Here is a 13,266-nt window from a genome sequence, read left to right on the forward strand (position 1 = left end):
CAAGTGTTAGTATTTATTAAAAGTTAATATGGACACTTACCACACTGCACCTTGGTCCTCTTCTCCTTCTCTCGACGACGTTCGTGACAGAACTACCCACCACCAACAGACTAAGCAGCGTGGAAGAGAGGACTGGACATGGGAGGACATTCTGGACGGCAAGGGATCCTGAACATGGGAGGAGATCCTGGCTGGAAGGGATCGCCTCCCATGGAAACAGGTGGAGGCAGCCAGGAGAGCGGAGGCAGCAGGAGAAAGGAACCAGCGGTATGAGGGAACACGGCTGGCAAGGTAGCCCGAGAGGCAGCCCCCCCAAAAATTGGGAGGGGGGCACACGGGGAGTGTGGCGGAGTCAGGTTGGAGACCTGAGCCCACTCCCCATTCTTACCGGGGCGAGCATGTGACTAGTCAGGCCCCGTGCTATGGGGTGATGCGCACTGTGTCTCGACCGAGCATCCACAGGCCGGTGTGCTCGGTGCCAGCGTCCCGCATTTGCCGGGTGGAAGCTGGCATCCAGCCAGAACGGGTGGGGCCAGATTTGCGCTCGAGACCGCCAGTGCGCCTCCACGGCCCAGTGTATCCGGTGCCTCGGCCAAGGACAAGGCCTCCTGCATGTCTCCCCAGCCTGGTGAGTCCTGTGCATGGGCCCAGAATTAACCCTCCTATATGTCTCCCCAGCCTGGTGAGTCCTGTGCCTTCTCCCAGAGCCAGGCCTCCCGTGTGTCTCTCCACTCAAGTGGTGATCCATGGCAAGAAGCCTCCAGTGGTGATCCATGGCACGAAGCCTCCAGTGATGATCCATGGCAAGAAGCCTCCAGTGATGATCCATGGCACGAAGCCTCCAGTGATGATCCATGGCACGAAGCCTCCAGTGATGATCCATGGCAAGAAGCCTCCAGTGATGATCCATGGCACAAAGCCTCCAGTGATGATCCATGGCACAAAGCCTCCAGTGATGATCCATGGCACGAAGCATCCAGTGATGATCCATGGCACGAAGCCTCCAGTGATGATACATGGCAAGAAGCCTCCAGTGATGATCCATGGCACGAAGCCTCCAGTGAGGATCCATGGCACGAAGCCTCCAGTGAGGATCCATGGCACGAAACCTCCAGTGAGGAGTTATGGCACGAGGCCTCCAAAGAAGGCCGTCAGTCCGGAGCCTCCAGCGACGCCCTCTAGTCCGGAGCCTTCAGCGACGCCCTCCAGTCCGGAGCCTCCAGCGACGCCCTCCAGTCCGGAGCCTCCAGCGTCGCCTTCCTGTCCGGATCCGCCAGAGTCTCCCTCCTGTCCGGAGCCGCCAGAGTCTCCCTCCTGTCCGGAGCAGCCAGAGTCTCCCTCCTGTCCGGAGCAGCCAGAGTCTCCCTCCTGTCCGGAGCAGCCAGAGTCTCCCTCCTGTCCGGAGCAGCCAGAGTCTCCCTCCTGTCCGGAGCAGCCAGAGTCTCCCTCCTGTCCGGAGCAGCCAGAGTCTCCCTCCTGTCCGGGGCCCGCTGCGAGGGTCCCCAGTCCGGGGTCGGCGGCGGGGGTCCCCGCTCTAGAGGCGCCACCTAAGTGGGCCAAGCCAGAGGTGGAGCGGGGTCTACGTCCCGCACCAGAGCCGCCACCGCGGTGAAATGCCCACCCAGACCCTCCCCTATAGGTTCAGGTTTTCCTTTTTATGTCTCTATATCGGTTGGTCAGGGCGTGAGTTGGGGTGGGCATTCTATGTTTTGTTCTGTGTGTTGTATTTCTATGTGTTTGGCCTGGTATGGTTCCCAATCAGAGGCAGCTGTCAATCGTTGTCTCTGATTGAGAACCATACTTAGGTAGCCTGTTCCCACCTGTGTTTGTGGGTAGTTGTTTTCTGTTTAGTGTAGTGCACCTTGCAGAACTGTTCGTTTGTCGTTTTGTTGTTTTTGTTCAAGTGTTAGTATTTATTAAAAGGTAATATGGACACCTTGGTCCTCTTCTCCTTCTCCCGACAACGTTCGTTACATCGAAAGCCTTGGCCAGGTCGATGAATACGGCTGCACAGTATTGTCTTTTATCGATGGCGGTTATGATATCGTTTAGGACCTTGAGCGTGGCTGAGGTGCACCCATAACCAGCTCGGAAACCAGATTGCATAGCGGAGAAGGTACGGTGGGATGCGAAATGGTCGGTAATCTGTTTGTTAACTTGGCTTTCGAAGACCTTGGAAAGGCAGGGCAGGATGGATATAGGCCTGTAACAGTTTGGGTCTAGAGTGTCTCCCGCTTTGAAGAGGGGGATGAGAGCGGCAGCTTTCCAATCTTTGGGGATATCAGACGATACGAAAGAGAGGTTGATCAGGCTAGTAATAGGGGTTGCAACAATTGCGGCGGATAATTTTAGAAGGAGAGGGTCCAGATTGTCTAGCCCGGCTGATTTGTAGGGGTCCAGATTTTGCAACTCTTTCAGAACACCAGCTACCTGGATTTGGGTGACGGAGAAATGCCTCGGGAAGTTGCTGTGGGGGGTGCAGAGCTGTTGACCGGGGTAGGGGTAGCCAGGTGGAAAGCATGGCCAGCCGTCGAGAAAAATGTTTTTTGAAATTCTCAATTTTCGGTGGTGACAGTGTTTCCTAGCCTCAGTGCAGTGGGCAGCTGGGAGGAGGTGCTCTTATTCCTCATGGACTTTACAGTGTCACAGAACTTTTTGGAGTTTGTGCTACAGGATGCAACTTTCTGTTTCAAAAAGCTAGCCTTTGCTTTCCTAACTGCCTGTGTATATTGGTTCCTAACTTCCCTGAAAAGTTTCATATCGCGGGGGCTATTCGATGCTAATGCAGTACGCCACAGGATGTTTTTGTGCTGGTCAAGGGCAGTCAGGTCTGGAGTGAACCAAGTAATTACAACATGCTGAGTCTCTCGCTCAATTCAATTTACTTTCAATTTACTTTATTGACATGGCAAGTTCATTATTACTTACATTGTCAAAGTATACATATAGAAAATAAAAATATATATCTATATACACTGCTCAAAAAAATAAAGGGAACACTTAAACAACACAATGTAACTCCAAGTCAATCACACTTCTGTGAAATCAAACTGTCCACTTAGGAAGCAACACTGATTGACAATAAATTTCACATGCTGTTGTGCAAATGGAATAGACAAAAGGTGGAAATTATAGGCAATTAGCAAGACACCCCCAATAAAGGAGTGATTCTGCAGGTGGTGACCACAGACCACTTCTCAGTTCCTATGCTTCCTGGCTGATGTTTTGGTCACTGTTGAATGCTGGCGGTGCTCTCACTCTAGTGGTTGCATGAGACGGAGTCTACAACCCACACAAGTGGCTCAGGTAGTGCAGCTCATCCAGGATGGCACATCAATGCGAGCTGTGGCAAGAAGGTTTGCTGTGTCTGTCAGCATAGTGTCCAGAGCATGGAGGCGCTACCAGGAGACAGGCCAGTACATCAGGAGACGTGGAGGAGGCCGTAGGAGGGCAACAACCCAGCAGCAGGACCGCTACCTCCGCCTTTGTGCAAGGAGGATCACTGCCAGAGCCCTGCAAAATGACCTCCAGCAGGCCACAAATGTGCATGTGTCTGCTCAAACGGTCAGAAACAGACTCCATGAGGGTGGTATGAGGGCCCGACGTCCACAGTTGGGGGTTGTGCTTACAGCCCAACACCGTGCAGGACGTTTGGCATTTGCCAGGGAACACCAAGATTGGCAAATTCGCCACTGGCGCCCTGTGCTCTTCACAGATGAAAGCAGGTTCACACTGAGCACATGAGCACATGTGACAGACGTGACAGAGTCTGGAGACGCCGTGGAGAATGTTCTGCTGCCTGCAACATCCTCCAGCATGACCGGTTTGGCGGTGGGTCAGTCATGGTGTGGGGTGGCATTTCTTTGTGGGGCCGCACAGCCCTCCATGTGCTCGCCAGAGGTAGCCTGACTGCCATTAGGTACCGAGATGAGATCCTCAGAGCCCTTGTGAGACCATATGCTGACACATGCACATTTGTGGCCTGCTGGAGGTCATTTTACGCACACCTGCCTTCCCTTGTCACGCGCATCAGCGATACTGGACTCACCTGGACTCACTCACTTATCTGTTTATTTCCTCCCCTATATTTGTCAGTTCCCTGCTTATGCATTAATTGTCTTTTGTTTTTGTTACCTGTTTGCTGACGCTGTTCCTGTCTCGTTCCATGGCCGTTATTTATTAAAAAATGTTGCTCCCTGTACCTGCTTCGTCTCTCCAGCGTCATTCCATGTGACACATAGTCAATGAACTAATCACTGATCATAATATTGATGTGATTGGCCTGACTGAAACATGCCTCAAGCCTGATGAATTTGCTGTGTTAAATGAGGCCTCTCCTCCTGGTTACACGAGTAACATCCCGCGCATCCCGCAAAGGCGGAAGTGTTGCTAACAAATTTCAATTTACAAAGAAAAAGACTGCGCTTTCGTCTTTTGAACATCTAGTCATGAAATCTATGCAGCCTACTCAATCACTTTTTATAGCTACTGTTTACAGGTCTCCTGGGCCGTATACAGCGTTCCTCACTGAGTTCTCTGAATTCCTATTGGACCTTGTAGTCATGGCAGATAATATTCACATTTTTGGTGACTTTAGTATTCACATGGAAAAATCCACAGACCCACTCCAAAAGGCTTTCAGAGCCATCATTGACTCAATGGGGTTTGTCCAACATGTCTCCGGACCACCTCATTGCCACAGGCATACCCTGGATCTAGTTTTGTCCCATTGAATAAATATTGTGGATCTAAATGTTTTTCCTCATTATCCTGGACTATCGGACCACTATCTTATTATGTTTGCAATCACAACAAATAATCTGCTCAGACCCCAACCAAAGCCGTGATATAAATTCTCGGACAACCCAAAGATTCCTAGATACCCTTCCAGATTCCATCCATCTACCCAAGGACGCCGGAGTACAAAAAACGGTTAACCACCTAACTGAGGATCTAAATTTAACCTTGAGTAATACCCTAGATGCAGTCGCACCCCTAAAAACAAAAAACATTTGTGACAAGAAAGTTGCTCCCTGGTATACCAAAAATGCCCGAGCCCTGAAGGAAGCTTCCAGAAAATTGGAACGGAAATGGCGTTCCACCAAACTGGATGTCTTACGACTAGCTTGGAAAGATAGTATCGTGCAATATCGAAGAGCCCTCACTGCTGCTCAATCATCCTAATTGAGGATAATAACAACAATCCAACATTTGTCTTTGATACTGTTGCAAAGCTGTCTAAAAAGCAGCATTCAACAAGAGAGGATGGCTTTCACTTCAGCAGTGATTAATTTATGAACTTCTTCGATGAAAAGATCATGATCATTAGAAAGCAAATTACGGACTCCTCTTTGAACCTGCGTATCTCTCTAAAGCTCAGTTGTCCTGAGTCTGCACAGAACTGCCAGGACCTAGGATCAATGGAGACACTCAAGTTTTTTAATCCTGTATCTCTTGACACATTCATGAAAATAGTCATGGCCTCTAAAACCTCAAGCTGCTTACTGGACCCTATTCAAACTAAACTACTGAAAAAGCTACTTCCTGTGCTTGGACCTCCTATGTTGAACACAATAAATGGCTCCCTATCCACCGGATGTGTACTAAACTCACTAAAAGTGGCAGTAATAAAGCCTCTCTTGAAAAACCCAAACCTTGACCTGGAAAATGTAAAAACTATCACCCTATATCAAATCTCCCATTCATCTAAAAATGTTTAGAAGAATCTGTTGCGTAGCAAAACACTGCCTTCCTGAAGACAAATAATGTATACGAAATTCTTCAGTCTGGTTTTAGACCCCATCATAGCACTGAGACTGTACTCGTGAAAGTGGTAAATTACCTTTTAATGGCTTCAGACCAAGGCTCTGCATCTGTCCTTGTGCTCCTAGACCTGAGTGCTGCTTTTGACACCATCGACCACCACATTCTTTTGGAGAGATTAGAAAACTCAAATTGGTCTACACGGACAAGTTCTTGCCTGGTTTAGATCTTATCTGTCGGAAAGATATCAGTTCGTCTCTGTGGATGATTTGTCCTCTGACAAATCAATTGTATGTTTCGGCGTTCTTCAACGTTCGGTTTTAGGACCACTATTGTTTTCACTATATATTCTACCTCTTGGTGATGTCATTTGGAAACACAATGTCAACTTTCACTGCTATGTGGACGACACACAGCTGTACATTTCGACATAAGGAAGTGGATTGCTGCAAATGTTTTACTTTTAAACTCAGACAAAACAGAGATACTAGGTCCCAAGAAACAAAGAGATCTGCTGTTGGATCTGACAATTAATCTTGATGGTTGTACAGTTGTCTCAAATAAAGCTGTTAAGGACCTCGGCGTTACTGATCTCGTGGACCCTGATCTCTCTTTTGAAGAACATATCAAGAACATTTCAAGGACAGTTTTTTTCCATCTTCGTAACATTGCAAAAATCTGAAACTTTTTGTCCAAAAATGATGCAGAAAAGCTAATCCATGCTTTTGTCATTTCTAGATTAGACTACTGCAATGCTCTACTCTCCGGCTACCCGGATAAAGCACGAGGTAAACTTCAGTTAGTGCAAAACACGGCTGCTAGAAATTTGACTAGAACCTCATTTTTTTATCACATTACTCCATTGCTAGCCTCTCTACACTGGCTTCCTGTTAAGGCTAGGGCTGATTTCAAGGGTTTACAGCTAACCTACAAAGCATTACATGGGCTTGCTCCTACCTATCTCTCCGATTTGGTCCTGCTGTACGTACCTACACGTGCGATACGGTCACAAGACGCAGGCCTCCTTATTGTCCCTAGAATTTCTAAACAAACAGGTGGAGGCAGGGCTTTCCTCTCTAGGTTTCTTCCTGCATGCCTGCCTTTCTAGGGAGTTTTTCCTAGCCACCATGCTTCTACATTGCTTGTTGTTTGGGGTTTTAGGTTTGGTTTCTGTATAGAACTTTGTGACATCTGCTGATGTAAAAAAGGCTTAATAAATACATTTGATTGATTGGTGGATCATTTTATGTTCCTTTTGATGACATAGAAGGCTCTTCTTGCCTTGTTTCTCAGATCGTTTACAGTTTTGTGGAAGTTACCTGTGGCGCTGACGTTTAGGCCGAGGTATGTATCGTTTTTTGTGTGCTCTATGTTAATGATGTCTAGATGGAATTTGCATTTGTGGTCCTTGCAAATTGACAATTTTTGGAACACCATTATTTTTGTCTTCCTGAGATTTACTATCAGGGCCCAATTCTGACAGAATTTGTGCAGAAGATCTAGGTGCTTCTCTCTCTCTGTCTCTCTCTCACTCCCTTTCTCTTTCTCTCTCTCTCTCTCACACACGCGCACACACACACACACACACACACACACACACACACACACACACACACACACACACACACACACACACACACACACACACACACACACACACACACACACACACACACACACACACACACACACACACATCGATCACTTCAAGACCCTTGCTGTTGGGCAAGATGGAGCAACTACCATATACTGTAGCCATCAAATTGTTTCAGATCAACAGATCAACCTAGGAGGTGGTTGTGTCTGGGCAGACCTCTGACACTTAGTAATGTGGATCACAGGTGGGAGGTACTATCATTGGTTTGTCAAAATGTCACTGTCTTTAACCCATTGGCCAGAACTTTGGTCTGGAGAGCAGAACTCCTGCGGAGTGAACAACTACAGTATCACACACACACACATCTCTCAGTAAGAGAGATAGTTTACACAATTACACTTGATGTAATTACACTTGACTTTAGCATGCTAACTGGATCCCATTCACTCCCATTGTAGTTTGGGCATCAATGCTAATGCTAGCCTTGCATGACTCAGTAGGGTTAACTACTGTAATTTCGCCAAGAATCAATTGACATGATATGGTTATTTTTATAGCAACTCCATTTGTGTGTTCCTAAACAGAGACCTCTCAGCCACACACACACACGCACACACACACACACACACACACACACACACACACACACACACACACACACACACACACACACACACACACACACACACACACACACACACACACACACACACACACACACACACACACACACACACACACACACACACACACACACACACACACACACACTGTAGAGTAGAGAACCAGAGAACACATAACCCATGCACAGAACCGAGTGTGCCCCAGGCAGGGCTCTACATCTGGGGGCTTCTCACTAACTGTCTGCCCTGATCCACTTTGATCATCGAGCTGAACAGAGTGGAATTAGAAAGGCTTGGCTTCAATCGACGACAATCCCAAGCTTGTGATGAGATGCAGTGTAGTGAAGTCTGGGGTAGTACCAGGCTTTTGTATGGTAATTTGTTCTTTAAGGGGGAGTTGTTTTTCAAAGGAATCTTTTGAAGGTTCATGGAGATATGAATGGGGGTAGAGAGAAGAATAGCTTGGCCTTTAATTCTGAGGAGCGCAACAAAGTTTGAGGATATTTCAATGAAAGTTAAGGACAGTAAAGTAGGAATCCCAGGTTTCAACAGGCGATAAGATATTAATGTGTCATGAGGAAGTGTGGATATTATGGGCTGACTGAATGGGAGCTGATAATTATTAGTTTTTTTACTCCATTGGTGTCGGTAAGAAAGACCTGAAGGTCCAATGGTGTAATTTGTAATAGGAAGCAGAAATTCAGCACCATTGAAGCGAACAGTGACAGAACCAGAATTCTGACGTTCAGCACCACATGAAAGTGGACAGCGACTCAGTCTAAGATAACGCTACTCCGCCACAGGGGAAATATCTAGAAATGAAGACATACATAAGTAGCAAAAGCCTGAAGGGGAAGGCTGGAATGTTAGCCTGTGCCAGCCTTTTCAACACAAACTTTAGAGTTATGAATAATATGGAATACATCGGCCAGTGATTATTACACTAATGAACATTGGAGATAAATGTCAAGGTACTGTAACTATAATGTAGCAGTGAAATCTCTGTTCTGCTTTACAGTTTTTCATGTTGTTTCTCCCATGTGCAGGTTATGAATTTACATTTCGATGCAGCTACTATTATGGTGGATCAGAGCCAATTATTCAGACAAGTGAGAGCAAGGTGAGGAGAACTCGGAGCAATCAATAATGGTCCTGGAGAGTCCTGCAGGTTTTAATTTCTTCCTGGAACGTGTTAACTGATCAGTCAATGTGTTCACACCTGGTGAGACAGGTATTAAAACAGTCCTTGATTAAAATGCCAGAATGAAAATGAGCAGACACTGTAGAGGGAGAGTTATGCAGCCCAGCTCAGTATATTCTACAGAATGGGTGAAATAGTATAATGAAGAGTTTTCTACACCAACAGCAATCAAGGATAATGTAACTAACCATTGAGAGGGAATAGAGGTCTAGACCACTTGGCAAGAGCTTTTTTACATTTATACACTTACACACTATAATGCTACACTATAATTAAGCAATACGGCGTGAAGTGGTGTGGTACAGTACATGGCCAATATACCACGGCTAAGGGCTGTTCTTAAGCACGACGCAACGTGGAGTAAACTGGTTATTAACGTAATTAGAACAGTTAAAGCAAATGTTTTGTCATACCCGTGGTATACGGTCTGATATACCACAGCTTTCAGCCAATCAGCATTCAGGGCTCGAACCACCCAGTTTAGAATGCCACACACTACACAACTGGTTGTTATGGTGATGATGAAAACCTGTCCATTATGGCAATGACAGAGCTGGCAAGTGTGAGGGAGATTATATGCTACCCTGTATCTGTTGGCTGCCACTCCAGTCCTCCACAGGCAGCGGTTTTTCAGTCCCAGGGGAGAGGGCATTCAGATGATGATGGCAGACAGACAGTGGCAGGTGGAAGCTCCCTGGCCTGGTGACAGGAGACAGCTAGCTAGGAGAGAGATGGAGAGAAAGAATGGAGAAGTGACAGGTAGGGGAAAGACTGGGGCAGTGGTGCATCATGAAACTATTCACAGGGTATCCACTAAGTATTAATTTACTTCAACTGAATTAAATTAACTTTATACACACATCTGCACACACATACGTAGCACATGTGCACATACACAGATATGCAACCTTAATGGAATCTTCAAGGTCACCTTAAACAATTATGGGATGCTCATTACTTCTGCGTGCCCTTCTATAGTTCCCATAGCAACCCCACAGAGCTGACAGATGAGTGGAGCGAGAGTTGGCCTCCCAAAGCAACACATCACATACACACGACACGTGCGTACTGATAATAACACACTGGGGGACCTACACACACATTGTTTAAAATAACCCAAGCCTTGGGGCGAGGTGTTGTAGTGAGAGATTGCTGTACACAAATAGGCCATTTTGCTAAAACTGGGACACACGTAGTAGTCTCAGAATAAAATCCTTCAGTGTGTCTCTGTAGGGAGGATGTGAGTGGCTGCGTTCGTTATCTTAACAAACAGAACAGCGAGCTGAAGAATAGGGAACACGCAGTGTTCCACAGAAAAGGGATGAAAGCCAGAAGGAAAAACCAAACATTCCCAATGAGAAACAGAACATATAACAGTAACATAACAGAAGGGAATTATTCAGAGCGTTTTAACACATTGTAGGCCTAACAAGCAAAAACAAAGAGGCTTTGTGCAGGGGTACGAGGTAGTTGAGGTAATTCCGGTAATACAGTATGTATACTGAACAAAAATATAAACCCAACATGTAAAGTGTTGGTCCCATGTTTCATGAGGTGAAATAAAAGATCCCAGAAATGTTCCATACGCACAAAGCTTATTTCTCTCAAATGTTATGCACAAATGTGTTTACATCCCTGTTAGTGAGCATTTCTCATTTGCCAAGATAATCCATCCACCTGACAGGTGTGGCATATCAAGAAGCTGATGAAACAGCATGAGGGGACAATAAAAGGCCTCTCTAAAATGTGCAGGTTTGTCACACAATACAATGCCACAGATGTCTCAAGTTTTGAGGGAGCATGCAATTGGCATGCTGACTGACTGCAGGAATGTCCACCGGAGCTGTTGCCAGATAACTGAATGTTCATTTCTCTACCATAAGCTTCCTCCAACAATGTTTTAGAGAATTTGACAGTACGTCCAACCGGCCTCACAACCGCAGACCACAAGTCCAGGACCTCCTCATCAGGCTGCTTCAACTGCGGGATCGTCTGAGACCAGCCAGCCGGAGAGCTGAGAAAACTGAGGAATATTTCTGTCTGTAATAAGGCTCTTGTGTGGGGAAAAACTCATTCTGATTGAATGCACCCCTGCCCAGTCATGTGAAATCCATAGATAATGCATTTATTTCCTTATGTGAACTGTAACTGAGTAAAATCTTTGAAATTATATATATTTTTGAAAAAATCTTTGAAATTATAAAATATTTTTGTTCAGTATACATGTGGGTAGGGGTAAAAGTGACTAGTCAATCAGTATATATAATAAACAGTGTAGCAGCAGCGTATGTGAAGTGTGAACGTGTGTCTATGTGTGAGTGTGTGAATGTGGCGTCAATATGCGTGTGTGTGTGTGTGTGTGTGTGTGTGTGTGTGTGTGTGTGTGTGTGTGTGTGTGTGTGTGTGTGTGTGTGTGTGTGTGTGTGTGTGTGTGTGTGTGTGTGTGTGTGTGTGTGTGTGTGTGTGTGTGTGTGTGTGTGTGTGTGTGTGTGTGTGTGTGTGTGTGTGTGAGTGAGTGAGTGTAGTATGTGTTGGTAGAGTCTAGTGAGTGTGCATAGAGCCAGAACAGGGGAGTCAGTGCAAAACCATTAAGATAATAAATAATTAAGTACGTCAATGTAAATTGTCTGGGTAGCCATTTGATTAACTGTTCAGCATACTTATGTTGGGGGTAGAAGCTGTTCAGGAGCCTTTTGGTCACAGACTTAGTGCTCCGGTACCACTTGCTGTCACTTGGGTGGCTGGAGTCTTTGACCATTTTTAGAGCCTTCCTCTGACACCGCCTAGTATAGAGGTCCTGGATGGCAGGGAGTTCGGCCCCAGTGATGTACTGGGCCGCACGCACTACCCTCTGTAGCGCCGTGCGGTCGGATGCCAAGTAGTTGCCGTACCGAGGGGTGATGCAGCCAGTTAAGATGCTCTCAATGGTGCAGCTGTAGAACTTTTTGAGGATCTGAGGGCCCATGCCAAATCTTTTCAGCCTCCTGAGGGGGAAGAGGTGGTGTCGTGCCCTCTTCAGGACTGTGTTGGTGTGTTTGGACCATGATACCTCCTTAGTGATGTACTTTGTCTTGCCCATGTTGAGTGAGAGCTTGTTGTCCTGGCACCACACTGTCAGGTCTCTGACCTCCTGCCTAGAGGCTGTCTCATCGTCGTCTGTGATCAGGACTACCACCGTCATGTCATCGGCAAACTTAATGATGGTGTTAGAGTCGTGCGCGGCCACGCAGTTGTGCATGAACAGGGAGTGGAGTAGGGGATTAAGCACACACCCCTGAGGGGCCCCTGTGTTGAGGGTCAGCGTGGCGGATGTGTTAGAGCCAACCCTCACCACCTGGAGGCGGCCCATCAGGACGTCCAGGATCCAGTTGCAGAGGGAGGTGTTCAGTCCCAGGGTCCTTAGCTTAGTGATAAGCTTGGAGGGCACTATGATGTTGATCGCTGAGCTGTAGTGAACTAACAGCATTCTCACATAGGTGTTCCTTTTGTCCAGGTGGGAAAAGGCAGTGTGGAGTGCAAAAGAGATGCCGTCATCTGTGGATCTGTTGGGGCGGTATGTGAATATGAGTGGGTTCAGGGTTTCTGGGATGATGGGTATGATGTGAGCCATGACCAGCCTTTCAAAGCATTACATGGCTACAGATATGAGTACTACGGGGCAGTAGTCATTTAGACAGGTTACCTTGGCGTTCTTAGGCACAAGGACTATGGTGATTTGCTGGTCACAGACTGGGTCAGAGAGAGGTTGAAAATGTCAGTGAAGACATTTACTAGCTGGTCAGCACATGCTCTGAGTACTTTTCCTGGTAATCTATATATACTTAAGTATCAAAAGTAAATGTAAACGTATAAATAATAAAAAATTCCTTATGTTAAGCAAAGCAGATGGCACCAAATCTACAGATAGCCAGGGGCACACTCCAACACTCAGACATCATTTACAAATGATGCATTTGTGTTTAGTGAGTCCGCCAGAACAGAGGCAGTAGGGATGACCACGTGTTCTCTTGAAGTGTGTGAATTTGACAATTTTTCTGTCCTGCTAAGCATTCAAAATGTAACAAGTACTTTTAGGTGTCAGG

The 13,266-nt window shown here is 46.5% G+C and overlaps 1 protein-coding gene across 6 annotated transcripts in view; it reads right to left on the reverse strand.

Moving 5' to 3' along the window:
• Positions 1-13,266, reverse strand: part of LOC139535752 (kelch domain-containing protein 8A-like) — a 73,260-nt gene that overhangs the window by 22,162 nt on the left and 37,832 nt on the right. For 5 of the 6 annotated variants that reach the window (XM_071335518.1, XM_071335517.1, XM_071335508.1 and 2 more), the window contains exon 3: positions 9,768-9,904. The exons of the other annotated variant lie outside the window; for it this stretch is intronic. The gene's annotated coding sequence lies outside the window, so the exon portion shown is untranslated. The remainder of the gene's footprint in view (positions 1-9,767; positions 9,905-13,266) is intronic. 6 annotated transcript variants of the gene reach the window in all.

The sequence above is a fragment of the Salvelinus alpinus genome, chromosome 12, assembly GCF_045679555.1.
Source record: "Salvelinus alpinus chromosome 12, SLU_Salpinus.1, whole genome shotgun sequence".
In the NCBI taxonomy this organism is placed as follows: domain Eukaryota; kingdom Metazoa; phylum Chordata; class Actinopteri; order Salmoniformes; family Salmonidae; genus Salvelinus; species Salvelinus alpinus.